At 46.8% G+C, this 17511-nt stretch overlaps 1 long non-coding RNA gene across 1 annotated transcript; it reads left to right on the forward strand.

Annotated features, from left to right (window-relative positions):
• The first annotated feature begins 1271 nt into the window (after nt 1-1271).
• Nucleotides 1272-13838, forward strand: LOC121687984. Its single transcript, XR_006024469.1, has 3 exons — nt 1272-1369; nt 12877-12968; nt 13138-13838. It is a non-coding gene; the product is annotated as an uncharacterized LOC121687984 (long non-coding RNA).
• Nucleotides 13839-17511: the final 3673 nt, after the last annotated feature.

Genomic DNA, 17511 nt, shown 5'->3' on the forward strand with positions numbered 1-17511 from the left:
CCACTGATTGTAGGAGTATGGAAAGGATGCATATATTTAATCACTGTTATGATTCAGGCCCTGCGTTGCTTATTATGGTCTTCCAGCTTGAAAATGTTGAGCCATCATTACAAGTCTGACTTTGAAATCTCTGTGACAGCAGACTTTATTTTTTGTATGAAAACAACATGTTTAGCTAAACCTGTCAACTAATTACATACCACATGATATATTATTTTTTTCCCATTTCATTTTTTTTTTTCAAGTGAACTTTTGAGGGGAAAACAAGTGCAAACAGCTACAACCGCCCCAACCATTGGTCCAGCAGTGATTAAGATGGCTAATGCGTCTCCTTCAAAGCTAATAGGAAATTTAGTCAGGGTCACGATGTCAGCACGGGGTCACAATGTCAGCACGGGGTCATGATGTCAGCCGCCGCCCATCAAAATACCACCTCTGATCACGTCGCCCATCAAAATACCACCTCTGATCACGTCGCCCATCAAAATACCACCTCTGATCACGTCGTACAGCTAACACAAAACATCCTCTGGAACACATCCAAGGCACCTGGCCTGGCCCATCTAAGGCACCTGACCTGGCCCATATAAGGCACCTGACCTGGCCCATCTAAGGCACCTGGCCTGGCCCATGTAAGGCACCTGACCTGGCCTTGTCACCATGTTAGATGAAGACACGACTGTGGAGGTGACCCTGCTGACTTCAACACTTTGTCAGCCGTGCGGAAACCTATTGGGTAAAAAATCCCTGGACGATGGCATCCTAAAGGCCACTATCGGCCATGGACTGCTGAATCCTCATACAAACCTTACCAGTGCCATTTATTCCCCCACTCCTGATAGCTATCAGATGGGATGTGTGCAATTATAGGAGCTGCTATTATCTCTAGTTGAAAATAGCCTGGAGCACTGGAGGAAGAGAAAGAGAGAGAGAGAGAGAGCGAGAGAGAGAGAGAGAGAGCGAGAGAGAGAAGGGGAAGGAGAGGAATTTTGCCATTGCTGTGGAAAAGGTGTGGCAAAGTAAGAGTTGTGGGTTGATGCCACAACTGAATGGATTGATATTGCCTGAGTCCTGTTCAGCTATTGCTTCCTTTAGGTTTGTGCGAGGGCCTGAATTGGACCGAAGGCACTCATGCAGCACTAGACGGCACTCATGCAGCGCTGGGCATAAGGAATGCCCTGCACTAGACGGCACTCATGCAGCGCTGGGCATAAGGAATGCCCTGCACTAGACGGCACTCATGCAGCGCTGGGCATAAGGAATGCCCTGCACTAGACGGCACTCACGCAGCGCTGGGCATAAGGAATGCCCTGCACTAGACGGCACTCACGTAGCGCTGGGCATAAGGAGACGCCACTAATGCAGCACTGTAAGTAATGCCCTGCACTAGTATGCTTGTGGGATAATACAAAATACAATTAATTATATTTCCATTCAATGGGCAAGCACTCTTGATAACTAATTTGTAAATTATGTATGAAGTGTTAAACCTGTCTGTAAAATCCACAGTTTCAAACTTTTAATTTGACACGTTTAGATGTTTACAATCCATGAAATGTTTATGGTACATATTTTCACTGTTTACACAAACCAAAAGTTACCTGCGTACTGGCATATCTGTCAATCTGTGAGATAAATATTTGTTTCTCTTTTGTGAAGGCCCATTTTAATATTCTAATGTTTGGTCCTCTCCAGAATCATTCATCTGAAACAAACAGTCACTTGGTCACACAAACAAACAAACACATACACAAACAAACAGACTTTGGTGAGGACAACACTCACTGTGTGTGTGTGTGTGTGTGTGTGTGTGTGTTTGTTTTGGGCAACAGTTACTGTGTGCGTGTGTGTGTGTGTGTGTTCTGCCCATAACAATTAACACACACACACACACACAGACATACACATAAACGTATTTACTTGAGTCCTGCATTTTGAGATGGTGTTGAACACAACCATGTGATAAACAAGTCATGCCAAATGTCCTATCCTGTCATTGGGATGTCATGAGAAATGAATGAATGAATGAATGAATAAAATCAAACGTAATTGATGTATCCTCAGAGATGGGGACTTAAGTCTGAGACGCCGACTCGAGTCACACTTAGTGCCAGGCTTACATTGTACGATTTTCGCACGATTTCACAATCGGCGACTGAATCACTGGAGTTGTATTGGAGTTGCGGCGTGCTCCGACCAACTAGTTGTTTAGTGTAAGGTGCCAGTTTTAGTAGTTTTAAGTCAGTTTGTGTCAGTCTTTTTCTAGTCTTGGCGTTTCGACAATATCTTTTAGTCGTGGCTCATGCAAATAGTGACGTGAACAATGTAAAAACCAGTAGTGACCTCGCTCCAACACCAAACAGGAAGGAGCAAAGCAGGCGATCTGCAGCCTATATGATTTGTTATTTTGTGTCTTAGAGACTTGGCTTGAACTTGCCCCTCAAAGACTTGAGACTCGACTTGGACTCAAGCTCAAAGACTTGTGACTCGACTTAGACTTCTAAAAAATGACACTCTGAACATCTCTGTGTGTCCTGGCTCACATGTACAGTCACGCTATGTAGCTATAAACTCTTAGGGATTGCTGATACATTTTTGTGCATTGGCCCATACCCATAGTGAGACAGTACAGTTAGTTTCCACTCTCAGTCCCATAGTGTGTGTTCACTAGGATATGTGTGTTCACTAGAATATGTGTGTTCACTAGAATATGCGCGTTCACTAGGATATGTGTGTTCACTAGGATATGTGATATGTGTGTTCACTAGGATAAGTGTGTTCACTAGGATATGTGATATGTGTGTTCACTAGGATACGTGTGTTCACTAGGATATGTGTGTTCACTAGGATATGCGCGTTCACTAGGATATGTGTAAGCAGCCCCCTATCCTCCCATTTAAACAGTTTTGTGCTCAATTCAACACTGATTTTGCCTAATCCAGCCAGGTTTTACGTTTGAGTGGTTCTCTGCAGAAAACACTGAAGGACTGTTAGCAGCAACGTGGCAACAATTTCACTTTGTTTATGCTGAAGTCAATCTCCTTAAATGTAAGTTGCCTGTGCAAGAGGGAGGAATGCAGGCAGGCCATTTAAATTCCTTCCTCATTATGAGCTGGGCCATACTGATAGAGAGCTCACATTTGCATTTAGATTGTTTCAGGACCAGTAAATTAATCAACACTTTTGCACACGCAGATGCACATTCTCTCTCCCACACACACACGTATTCACACACACACACACACACTGGATTTCTTGTATTTGGTCACATCATGTTCAGTTGGGTTTATTCAGCCTCCTCTCCATCAAGCATCTTTTCTGAAATAACATCTGGAGTCACTTTAACAGAAGCAGGTGAGGAGAAGAGGATGCTGTATCACAACACAAACACACAGACACACACACACACACACACACCCTCACACACACATGCACACACACACGCGCGGACACACATACACACACACACTCGCACACCTCTTCTCCTCCCTTTTCTCCTGCACTGTGTGAATTCTCCACAGTCATGGAAATCCTGTCAGGAGGAGGTGGGGGGAGAAACAGCAGGTCCTTTCACACCGAGAGATAAAAAGGAGGATCCAGGTAGTCGGCAGGCCAGCCAGCAAATTCCGCTAGCAGGAGGGAGCGAGACGTGCGCGCTCACGTGCACACTAACTCACTCGGACGCCCCCCCACCCACTCACCAGCCAGTATTCAATTGCCAGGCAGCTGATCTCCCTGGGAGAATCGGCGCGCAGGAGCTTGATGAAGGGACTTGGAGAGAAATGTCTCCCCACACCGCCCCGCACACACACAGACACCGCCACCCACCGCAGCGGCAACGATTCCCCACTGAGTCGGGTTGTTATCTCCCACTGTTGGGAACTGACAGAGGAGATATCACACTGGGACCTCGTGTTAAGCGTACCTTCCCCCTGCACTTGCTCACACTGACTCACACACACACAAACACACGCACACACACAGACAACACATGCACACACACACGCACACACACACATAGACAACACATGCACACACACACACTGTGAAATAAATTTAACAAGCTCACACTAGGGAGGTGAGCAGCGTGTGGTGCTGCCATGTTCTCTGCTGGTGTCGGTGTGGGATTTACAGACTCTGTTTGGACATGTTCATTGAGACATCCTTTATTGACTCGGCCCCCTGTAAACCTGCCTCTGTACGGGGCCCTGTGAGGGCCATAATTCACTTTTACTTGAGCGCACAAATTGAATCGCTACACATGGAGCCACTGTGTAACACCAATGTGTCATAGGGCACCATTGTGCTCTGGAGAACTGGGGTCATAGGGTATCTTTGTGTTCTAGAGAACTGGAATCATAGGGTACCATTGTGCTCTGTAGAACTGGGGTTATTGGGAATCATTGTGCTCTGGAGAACTGGGGTCATATTAGCTTAGTTTGGGGTTAACAGTGGGTGTAGACTATCAGGGTTAGATTAGCTTAGTTTGGGGTTAACGGTCAGTGGGTGTAGAGCTGAAAAAGATGGCATCCTGCTGCCACATATACCTGAAATACTGACCCTTGAATGGCACCTGTGTTGATCTGTGGGTATAAGTGCTTTACAGGCCTGCATATCTTAACAGTGCTTAACTGGTGTACAGTCTGTTATGCTACTGGGTGACCACAATTGCAAGAGACCACGGAGATCAGGTTTCAACAGAGTTTATTGTCCAACAAACTAAACGGAAGCCCACAGGCTTCACTTCAGAGAAGTCTTTCAGTCTTCACACAGAAGAACCATCCAATAGAGGAATAAACATTGAAACAGAAGTCCCGGTTCAATTCACAAAAGTAGATGCAGGAAAAGGGCCAGCAGTTCAAAAATCCAAGGCAAATAAGTAATCCTTACAGACCGGGTCGATAGCACAGTAGCAGGCAGCACAGGCGTAGGATCCACAGGAGCAGAGTAACCACCATCCACGAGGGCGAAAACCATGACTGAGCATAGAACGGCAGACAACAGGGACTTAAGGCCACACCAAACAAGCCACAGGTGAGCCCCATGATCAGTCACAGGGTCTCCCAGGGTGATCTCCAGGGGCTTGAGCCTTCTGGCGGCATCTCCTGGCAGACTGAGGTGTGACAGTACCCCCCCCTTTTACGACCGTCCCCCAACGGTCCCGGGACACCAGGATGGTCCCTCTGGAAGTCGAGGATGAAGGACTTGTCCATGATGTGACGCGCAGGCACCCAACAGCGCTCCTTGGGACCATAGCCCTCCCAATCAACAAGGTACCGCCATCCACGGCCCACTCGGTGAGAGTCAAGGAGACGCTGGACCACCTGCCACAAAACAAGGTGGGGGCGGGGGGGCAGGAGGAGACATAGGAGAGGTCAAAACAGGTTTCAATAAGGAAACATGAAAAACTGGGCTCACCCTGAGAGATCGGCAAGGCGAGCTGGTAAGCCACCGGGTTGACGCCTCACAATCTTGAAGGGCCCAATGTAGTGTGGCTTGAACTTTTTGGACTCTACACGCAAAGGGAGATCCCGTGTGGATAACCACCCGCTGGCCCAAGCAAAACGACGGCGTTGCCCTCCGCTTGCGGTTCGCATGATGCTGGCTGCGTGCTGAGGTGCGCTCCAAGGCTGCACGGGCCCGCTCCCAGGCTCTCCTACATCTAGCTACGGCGGCTTCAGCAGAGGGGACATCAACCTTGGGCTGCTCTGAAGGAAAAAAATGGGGGTGGATACCCAAATTGTACCTCAAAAGGGCACATACCTGTGGAAGAGTTGACCAGCTGGTTGTGAGCCATCTCTGCCCAGACAAGCATTTGACTCCAAACCTTGGGGTTCAGAGACCACGCAACGCAGGTACTGCTCCAGTTCCTGGTTGATCCTCTCAGTCTGCCCATTGGACTGGGGATGGAACCCTGAGGAGAGACTGACCAATGTGTTTAAAAGGGACCAAAACGCCTTCCAGTACCTCGATACAAATTGTGGGCCCCGATCAGACACCACATCGGCCGGGACTCCATGGTAACGGACCACCTCTCTTAAACCGACGTCGGCAGTCTGCTTGGCTGTGGGTAGCTTGGGAAGAGGAACAAAATGGGCAGACTTAGAGAACTGGTCTACAATCACAAGTATCACAGCATTTCCCTCAGACACAGGCAACCCGGATACAAAATCCATGGAGAGATGGGACCAAGGACGACTGGGGATAGGCAGGGGGTGAAGCAGCCCTGCAGGAGCAAGGTGGGATGCCTTTTGAGTGGCGCACACAGTGCAAGCTTGGACATAGGCAGACACATCCTTACTCATGCAAGGCCACCAAAACCGCCGCCGGATGAACTCCACTGTCCGCTGTGATCCTGGGTGCCCAACCAGATGATAATCATGGCCCCACCCAAGTACCCCTGGACGTGCTGCCGTTGGAACAAACAAGCAACCAGGGGGACCACCTCCTGGGTCAGGTTCCATCTGCTGAGCCTGAAGGATGGAGTCTTCCAAGGCCAGTCGCACTTGCCCAATCACACGGCACGGAGGGATAATACTCTCAGGAAAGGGGTCTTGCTCAGAAGCATCGTGTTGGTGGGAAAGAGCATCTGCCTTCGTGTTCTTACTGCCAGGCCTGTAGGTGATGATGAAATCAAAACCGTTAAAGAACAAGGCCCATCAGGCCTGGCGGGAGTTAAGTCTCTTGGCCTCCTTCAAGTATTGCAAGTTCTTGTGATCCGTAAGTACTTGGAATTGATGAGTAGCCCCCTCCAGCCAATGTCTCCACTCCTCCAACGCAAGTTTAATGGCAAGCAATTCTCGGTCCCCTGCATCATATCGTTGTTCTGTCGCAGTCAACTTTCGAGAATAAAAGGCACAGGGATGGACCTTACCATCGAGAGATGACCTTTGGGAGAGAACCGCCCCTACCCCAGTGTTGGAGGCATCCACTTCCACCATGAAAGGAAGGGTAGGGTCTGGGTGCCGAAGAACAGGTGCAGAGGTGAATCGCCTTTTCAGGGAGACGAAAGCAGCTTGGGCATCTGCTGTCCATCTAATCCTGGACGGACGGCCTCGGGTGAGAGCAGAAATAGGAGCTGCAACAGCACTAAAATTACAGATGAACCGTCTAAAAATTGGCAAATCCAAGGAAACGTTGCACTTGTTTAAGGGATGTAGGCTCCGGCCACTCGACAACAGCCTGCACCTTGCTGGGATCCATGGCAACACCAGTAGGAGAGATCTGGAATCCTAAAAAGTATGTTAGACATGTGAAATTGACACTTCTCCAACTTTACATAAAGTTTGTTCTCCAGGAGAAGCTTGAGCACCTGCCGGACCTGCTGGACATGCTCTCCAAGATCCTTAGAAAAGACGAGAATGTCATCCAAAAAGACAGACACAACGGTTAATCAGCTCCCGCAACACATCATTGACTAGGGCCTGGAAAACTGCTGGACAATTGGATAGCCCAAAAGGCATCACTCTGTACTCATAGTGTCCACTAGGAGTGCTGAAAGCAGTCTTCCACTCATCCCCACTTCTGATACAAACTAGGTGGTAAGCATTTCGCAGGTCCAGCTTGGAGAAAACCTTTGCTCCTTTAAGTAGGTCAAATGCTGTAGACATCAAAGGGAGGGGGTATTTATTCTTAAGTGATCTTGTTCAAGGCTCTATAATCTATGCAGGGGCGCAAGCCACCATCCTTCTTCGGTACAAAAAAGAAACCAGCTGAGACTGGAGATGTGGATGGCTGGATCAGGCCATTACTCAGAGCCTCCTGAATGTACTCCTCCATTGCTCGGGTCTCGGGTACAGATAGTGGGTACAGCCTCCCTCGTGGAGGTATGATGCCAGGCAGGAGGTCAATTGCACAATCATAGGATCTGTGGGGAGGAAGAGTACATGCTTTAGACTTACAGAAAACTTCTCTCAAGTCATGATATTGGTGAGGTACTTCTGGTAAGTCCACCTCCTGAAGCTCCCGGAGAGACCTCTGGGCTTCTTGGACTCGAGCTCTATGCACACCATGTCCCTTGGCTTGGCTGGTAGAACAGGCCTCTTCACAACCTGGGCCCCACTCAACTAAAGTGCCGCTCCTCCAGTCAAACTGGGGAGAGTGGACATTAAGCCAGGGATACCCTAGAATGACAGTCTCCTTGGGAGAATCAATTAAAAAGAATCTACAGTGTTCCACATGCTAATCACCCACCCACATGGTCAAAGGCTTGGTGACAAATTCAATCCTCCCTGAACCTAGAGGATGCCCATCTAAGGCCTGAACTGAGTAAGGGGCTGGACTCACCTCGTAGGGAATGTTGAGTCGCTTCACCAAGCTGAGATCCATGAGGTTCTCCTCTGCCCCCGAATCCACCAAAGCCAGAAGTGAGGTCTTGCCCTTGGAAGCTCCCTCCCATTCCAGTGTGACGGACAGCTGCAATCGTGAGGAGGGGTAAGGGGACCGTGCTGCTCTGCTCACTAGTGGTCCCCTCGGCCCTAGTGAGCGCTGCCTTTTCCCGAGAGCTCTTGGCACCGGTCCCGGAAGGGGCCAGTCTCGCCACAATACAGACAGCGGTTCTCACGTCTCCGGCGTTCCTTTTCCTCCGGCGAGATCCGTGACCGCCCTAGCTGCATGGCTGGACCTTGACGGGAGGTGAGTATGCCTGAAGACTGGAAGCGCGTTCCCACCTGCGCTCTCGAGATCGCAGATCCAAGCCAGTAGTGAGTGCGATCAGCCCCTCCAGGCTGTGTCCCCACTCTTGGTTGACCAGCGCATCCTTCAAACGCTCTTGGAGGCCATGATAAAAGGTGGTCAGCAGACAGTCCCCCTCCCAGCCGCTCTCTGTAGCTAAGGTGTGGAACTCAATAGCATACTCTGCAGAGCTGGGACAGCAGGGACAGGAGCTGCAGGGACTGGTGCAGCCGGTGGGGGTGCGGTAGTGATCCAAAGTCTCCCAAATCTTCTGAACACGTCTTTCTTGATCACTAATGGCTACTCCCATTCTGCTTACAATAGTCCGCAAATCCTCTGGGGTCTCTGCTGTGCTCTTTCTTGGCTCAGTCATGCTGTTATGTTACTGGGTGAGCACAATTGCAAGAGACCAGAGATCAGGTTTCAACAGAGTTTATTGTCCAACAAACTAAACGGAAGCCCACAGGCTTCACTTCAGAGAAGTCTTTCAGTCAAAATAGTCTTAACACACAGAAGAACCATCCAATAGAGGAATAAACATAGAAACAGAAGTCCCAGTTCAATTCACAAAAGTAGATGCAGGAAAAGGGCCAGCAGTTCAAAAATCCAAGGCAAATAATAATTAATCCTTACAGACCGGGTCGATAGCACAGTAGCAGGCAGCACAGGCGTCGGCTCCACAGGAACAGAGTAACCACCATCCACGAGGGCGAAAACCATGACTGAGCATAGAACAGCAGACAACAGGGACTTAAGAAGGCCACACCAAACGAGCCACAGGTGAGCCCCATGATCATCAGTCACAGGGTCTCCCAGGGTGATCTCCAGGGGCTTGAGCCTTCTGGCAGCATCTCCTGGCAGACTGAGGTGTGACACAGTCGGCAACAAATAACCTCATTTTTTGAAAAGTTGGCATGCTCCTCTGAGGGCAGGAATGGCCTTGGTGCACTGTATGTTATTGAATTAGCGACCAATAATCTTGGTGACTCAATACTGTGGAGATGGAATTGAATTACAGTATGTCTTAAAAAGGTACATATGCAATAACACAGCAATGCTTTCTAGAAGCGGACCCAAGCGTCCCCAAGATGAGAGATGAGATGAAACGAATACATTGAGCTGCCAGGCCTGCAATAAATCATTCCTGTAGGCAGCTGTTGATGCAACTGTGTGTTCATATTAGAGAACATATTAGAGAAGGTTGAATTGTACAGCTTTGTACTTACACATATTTCTATTATTTTGAAAACCCTATTTTAATCAGTAGGGCTACCTACTGACAGAAACAACTTTATGTTCATTCTAGTGGTAACATATATTATTTAAATCACTGCACAAAAACAATCATACAGTTGGACTTCCCCCTCTCTTAAACTAGTTCAACACACGCTGAACATTATAACAGTCAATCAAATAACAAAATGCAGTTCTACCTTATAATAACAGACTCATTCAAACTCATTCTGATGGTACACTTATAATACAGAGAATGAAGTCTCTTACATTGCCAATGGGCACCTAAATGCTATAATATTGAACTATGAAACGTTGCTGATCAGGTAGGATCATGAGCCTGTTAGCTGGTTTTTGACTGACTGGGTACTGGCTTAGTGCTCAATGGCATTGTATAGGCCTATTGATGCCAAAGGCCATATATCAGTTTATCCACTGAGTTGTTTTAAGGGGGATTTATTGCAGAACTGTTGCATAAGACTGACTGCATTTGTTTTCACTGGGTGTGCCACGTAACCAGGCAACTGAGTGTACGGTAGGCGTAACGTGTGGCTAACAGAACAGTAAGAGCTATTTGTACATCACTGGACATCACGGCAAACAATGCTTAATGATACTTGAAATTGCGTGTTTTTCTTTGATGTGAAGAAAAAAGCCAATGTGGGATGTGTGCACACTGCTCATATGATATGCAGTCTGGGGGCTCAGTAGGCTGTGGAGGGGGTGGAGCGCTACACGCCAAAGCGAGAGTTAATGCTAACGCTGACGCAGGCGCACCCACCTCTTCCTGACTCATCCCTGACATTCTGTCTTACTCATGAGAACAGACATCCATCCGGAAGTGTGCGACGTTCAAGTCCTTCCTCTCTTTCCCATAGGAACAGACATCCATCCTGAAGTGTGTGGCGCTAAAATCCCTCCTCCCCGGAAGTTTACCTTGTGAGCATCAGGGGACTTTTGTCTTCATTAAAGAAGTGTGTTATCTCCCCTGCTGTGTGACCTGTCGGGGTTAAACACACCTCTCAGTTTGCTTTTGCCTTCCCCGCCAGACCACAACTCATTGCCACCATTATGGCCCTGCATTTATGAGGAAGGAAAAGAGGAAGGTGATATATTATTGTGAAAGGGAAAACATTAGCCAATTATATTAATTCTGGCAAGAGGAGCTGCTAATAGCATTCATCTTCTTGTCTATTTCGCCAGGTCATTGCCCATCCACTTCACTAATCCTTTTAATGAGCCTCAAACATTGCACGCACTAAATTATAGGCTTGGCACAGGTTTTTACACACCATATCACAGCTGAGAAAACACACACACACACACACACACACACTCATACGATACACGCACGCACACACACACACACACACACACAGCTGAACCCCATACTGTAACTATATAAGATATTGTGCTATCCAACAGCTGAATATCAGTAACTATATAAGCCTTTACGTTTTGTTTCATATGTCTTTTATGTATTTAGATTGACAGCAACTATCATAATCAAATGGTCATGATTTGTAATGGAACAGAACAAATGAATATGGCAATAAAAAATAAGCTGATTATCTGCCCCTCCCAAATAAGCCATTTGATCTGCCCCATACGATCTGCCCCTCCCAAATAAGCCATATGATCTGCCCCATACGATCTGCCCCTCGCCAATAAGCCATATGATCTGCCCCTCCCAAATAAGCCATATGATCTGCCCCTCGCCAATAAGCCATACGATCTGCCCCATACAATCTGCCCCTCGCCAATAAGCTATACGATCTGCACCATACAATCTGCACAAATACGATCTGCCCCTCACCAATAAGCCATACGATCTACACCTTGCCAATAAGCCATACGATCTGCACCTTGCCAATAAGCCATACGATCTGCACCATACAATCTGCACCTGGCCAACAAGCCGCTGTGCTGTGTTGTGTTGTGGAAAAAATTAACCTTGTCCATTGACGTATTGATGACCTTGCATTAGTGGGTACTCACAGAGAGGGAGGACAATCACACACACACACACACACACACACACACTATAATCACACACACACACACAAACACACACAGAGAGGGAAGACGATCAGGAGCTGTGGGTTTACCTTGGTGGGCGTGACGGAGGGGCTTGCTGCTCCTAGAGCTGTCGCCACTTGCGGGGCCCAAACACACTCCCATCATTCTCTCTGTTTTTTTGTTTGCTTGTTTGTAATGTTGTGTCTGTTTGTGATCTAGCGAGGACTCTGAGCTCTCATTTAAATGCTCAAGTACTCATGGGACCATAGCGCTATAATTGCAATCATATCTCAAGGGAGAGCGTGCAGTGAAGGGAGGCTGATGACTTAGATAACCCTCCATGGGTCTGTTCTTCTGCAGAGCGACCATAGATAACCCTCCATGGGTCTGTTCTTCTGCAGAGCGACCATAGAGAATAACATAAATAAATAATAAATAAAAGTCAGGGGGAAAAAAGAAAGCAAAAAAAAAAGGATGCATCACTGCTCTTGCATTGCTTTGGTGGAAAACAACCGCGAAAGAGCATATGGTTTCACAAATGTGGGTCCCAAGGTGACTTTGCTGGAGTGAACATTTGAGAGCCTTGTGTGTGTGTGTGTGTGTGTGTGTGTGTGTGTGTATGTGTGTGTGTGTGTGAGCCTTGAGTGCTCCCGGCATCTTTAATTACCCAACAAGTGCAGCCTCAGTAGACAACACAGGATGCATTACCTCAAAATAAAATGCTCCTTTCTCACAGGGCACGTCCACCTGCAAGCCTGTAACACCATATTGACCATGGTATTCACACTGCATCATAAGCCTGTAACTCCATGGTATTCACACTGCATCATAAGCCTGTAATGGTATTCACATTGATCAGTGTGAATAATGTGCTTTATAGATAGAGGTTATTATTATTTAGAGCATTGATTGTATTTTCACAAAATAATTAATATCCCTGTGTCTGAACAGACAGAGACTGTACATCTGAGGAGGGAGGCAGCCATCAAGACCCTGTGCCTTTTATTTTGGTGAAGATGATGATTCTCTCATACATGTACATGGTAAGTAACACTAACCAAGTGCATGATGAAATTGCGATAAAGGGTGTTAACTCATCAATGGTCACATTTATTTTTATGCCAATTTTTAAGCCAAAAACCTTTAAGCCAGCTCCCATCTCGTACCTATTCTCAAGCGTCAACCTAAAGCAGCTTTTTAAATTTTGTACAGGATATCCATGGCGAGGAGGCGTCAAGAGAAAACCACCCCTTGGAACATGAGGACATCGGCATTGTTGTGGATGGAGGCATCATTTTGGAGGAACCTTGGTCTGTTGCACAAGGCTGTGCAGTGAAGCTAGGGGTCATATACACGTTGAATCAATGTTGAGCTCTTCAATACTATTACAAATTCATGCAAAAAGTTGTCATTCAGATGGATGGTGATAAGCTCTTACCCAAGGTTCTCAATCTTAAGAGTCCCTATATTTGTAGACTGTTACTGCATGGCAACACTTAATAGCTGTCCTGGTTTCTCCTGCTAATCAGACATTCCCTTGGAGGAAAGCAGCCCAAACAAACTTGCTTTTCTAGGACAGTGATATAAAGATAGGCCATATGAAACTACAAGCTCTAGGAGTCACCACGATAAAAGTATAAGGATTAACGTATGCAGCCTTTCCATGACCTGTATAAATGGTTAAAGGAACATGCCACCGTTTTATGAAATTGGGTTATTCTGCACCCTAGTAGCAGTGCTTCGGCCCAATATAGTCTCAAGTCAATATCTGCCTAAGAAAAAGCCTCGTCTTAACCTGCATTGTCAATGTACTCGTTGTGAATGTGCAGGCCACAAGAAGTATTTTTTTTTTTTGGCTCACTTTTACTCACAACATGCTATACGGCAACGAGAGATTCTATTCACTATGCTAAGCTAAGTGTTCCTTCAACTATTAAAAGCATGAGGGGGAGTACAATAGTTGCAGGCAGGAAAACAGCATTGTTGAGGAGAGGAGGAGGAACATGTCCCAGGGGGCACTTCACTGGTTAAGTGATTTGCTCAAGCGCTCAACCCAAGTCCATTTTTGTTTTTTTCAGACCCCCTCTGGTCACTACCCCGAGGACAAGCTACCTGGTCACTATCCCGAGGACACGCTACCTCAGCCCTATCCTGCTGGTGGAGATGCAGACGCTGCGGCTTTCATTTTTCATCACAACCATTGTACTCCACAGTTCTCTTTACACTCAACAAATAGTTTAGCGCTATCTCTCAGCTGATGTCTACATTATACAGAGCATTGCCGTTCTGAGTACATTCCAACAGTTGAAGTTCTAAAAATTGCATATGACCAATAAACTTGAACTTGAATTATCTACATTATACATAGCATTGCTGTTCTGAGTACTTTCCAAGAATTGTTGTCACCACAGCAACAAGAGGTAAAACTTTACTTGACAGAAATGACATAAGAGTGACATGACACTGTCATGAACATATATGGCACTGTCATGACACATGAACCCTAACCTCTAACCCTAACCTTAACCCTAATCCTAACCCTAACTTGTTATGACAAAAAACAAATGTCACTTAATAATAGAAGTGTTATGTTATAAACGTTTATGACTTGTTTATGACATGTTTATGAAGTGTAACCCAACTAGAAGTAAAAGTGATGTCATGTCTGTCAGTGATGTCAGGCATTGAATTCTACTCAATAGCACAATTACTAGGCTACTATATGTTTAAGCATCGTATAACTTGTATGAGCTATTGCAATTACTAGGCTACTATATGTTTAAGCATCGTATAACTTGTATGAGCTATTGTATGTATGTGTCCATATGTCACAGCATTCATTGACAGCCTTAAAAGGGGAATTTTCACGGAAGGGAGTTCATGGCTAATAGAAAAGTAAACAAGCTTGTATAAATAACAAATAACTAATAGAAAAGTAAACAAGCTTGAATAACAAATAAGCCCACAAGCACTTGGTTCAGGTTCCAGACAGTTTTTCATGTTCAAATATTAGCGTGCACACACACACCACCCAACCATACACAGCTTTTCATCACAAATCTGAGTTGGCAAATGAACCGTTGTTGTATTAACAATGTTGTAAGCTGTGCAATGTGTAATCACTATTAAAAGACCAACATACAGAGACTGAACAGTGACTCAGCTCATTATGAATTTCAAATGCAATGTCTCGTGCAGATTTTACTCCCTTCTGGAAAAGGCGTTTATGCCAGAAAAGAAAAAAAAAAGAAAAATAATAAAAGGCATCCAATTATTTGGGGTCATGTAAATAAGCATTTGTAGTCATCTACAGTATGTACCCTCACAGAATCAGTGACCTGGTGACCAAGGTTTGCATGACATGGAGACTGTGTGCATAACCTTTTACAACATCAAAACAACACTGAATCTGGACATTTTTCCTGTAAACTCCAGAGGTCTCTTTGCTCGCCTTGAGATGTGAACTGGAGGATTAGACACACTCACACACACACGCACACAGACACACACACACACACACATACACACAGACACACTCACATACAGTACACACGCACACAGACACACACAGACACGGACAGCTAGTAATGGTGACTAACTGCTTGTCAGCTTTGCACAGGTAGCCTTTATTGTAGGTCTGCCCCAGAAGACAGATGGGACGCTGTAATGGTGAGTTTTCTCCCCACGACAACACCAGACAAGACCAGCGCTCGGGGAGCAGTGAGGGGTTAGGTGCCTTGCTCAAGGGCACTTCAGCCGTGCCTACTGGTCGGGGTTCGAATCGGCAACCCTCCGGTAACAAGTCCGAAGCGCTAACCAGTAGGCCACGGCTGCCCCAAATTTGGTTATGTGAACGCAGGGCCATTCTGATGGAGATGACGTCATGATCATCTTTAGGAACATTACGGTGCAGCTGCCGTGGCGATGCGTTCACCCAGGGGCCATCGGGAGCTAAGCTGTAGAGAGGGGAGGGTGAGGGGCCCCCGGGCAAGACTCCAAAACTGTGAAGGCAGTGTGGGGTGTGGGGGAAAGCTCTTTAAGATTTTCACACCAGGCACTTCTCAGTGTCAAGGCCCTAGGCAACTGCCTGCATTGCCTGTAGGCAGATTTGTTTATGCAAGCTTCATTATGATAGAACTTACAATAACAGCTGAAAATTAAAAATGTGATTCTCTCATTGGTACTGTGTTCCCTGTGTGGCAACACTGATGCATACATGGTTTAAACAAGCAAGCTGAAGACAGAAACGTTTAAATTGGCCATTAGTTTGTCCTCGCTGAAGCCCCATCAACTTTAATTACCCTGAAGACCTACCTAAGACATATTTAGTATCGTTCAAACTGCATTAGTATAAAATGAAACTATAAAAACAACTTTAACACAGAAGGAAAACACAACAAAACAAAACAACAGTTATCATTTCAAATTTGATAATACTGAAAGAAGCAGCTCTCCCTGCACAACGTGTGAGATGGACTGTGCCATGAATGATAATGTGGAGGTGTAGCCCTGCTCCAACGGCATGGTTAAAGTGATTGATACATTGCATGTTAATCTCAATATCTGTACACACCAATAAGGAGGCATGGCCTCAGCCTTCCTGGGCAGTAATAATGATATATTCCCACGCTGCATCATCCTGAATGCCCCAGTGTCCTCTGGTAGAGGTCAGACACGCTTTAAAAGTTGATCGCCATGTATCACAGTTTAATAGCCAGCATTCTGTAACCCAGGCCAGAGAATGGGATCGCTGCGTTCGTTTGCATTGACAGCAGGGGAGATTTGAGAGGACTGCTGGTGTGTGTGTGTGTGTGTGTGTGTGTGTGTGTGTGCTTGGGTGAGATACAACTTGTTTTAAATCGCTGTTGCCTCGGGCATGTGTAGCCTACTGATCTCTCTGTATCATGCAAGCGAGGGTTCTCGGGAGGATTGAGCAAAAGCGATTCAGCTGTTTGCAAACACATCCACCCTGTCCCCCTCCATCTGTCTGATAAAACGCCCACTGATGTTCCACCAGCCCTCACTGGTCACCTCTGTAACAGCTCAACAAGCTTCGTCTAAAAGGTGAGCGTGCCTGGGCAGGACTCTAAAGTCCAGACGCACCCTGGGTCAGAGCGACCTCTTCTGAACGACATGGGCCTTCTGGATGACAGCTCTGACCTTATTCACTCCGGCAGTAGCCAGGCCAGCGCTGGATGCCCGTGCCACCCCAGTGCCAAGAGGCTGTCCCGGGAGCGCTAACTCTCCTTGACAGCATGTGTCACTGTGCCAAGGCCTCTCAGTCAGTGGCAGAGGAGCGGGTCTGTGTGTGTGTGTGTGTGTGTGTGTGTGTGTGGTTTCCTCTTGACCTGCTTCTGCGCGAACGCCGCGTTCCGGCCAAAGTGGGACTGACAGACCGATCTGAACAGGGCTGAGGTGGAGGTAGAGGTGGGTGGAAGTGTGTGTGTGTGTGTGTGTGTGTGTGTGTGTGTGTGTGTGTGTGTGTTGGAAGGGTTCTTGTGTGCAAACGGGATGACATTTGTGTTGCGTGTCTGCAGCTCAAGGCTCAAGCTGAAGCTTGTTTATGGATGCGAGAGTGAGTGTGTG

This window comes from Alosa sapidissima, chromosome 17, assembly GCF_018492685.1.
Source record: "Alosa sapidissima isolate fAloSap1 chromosome 17, fAloSap1.pri, whole genome shotgun sequence".
In the NCBI taxonomy this organism is placed as follows: Eukaryota; Metazoa; Chordata; class Actinopteri; order Clupeiformes; family Clupeidae; genus Alosa; species Alosa sapidissima.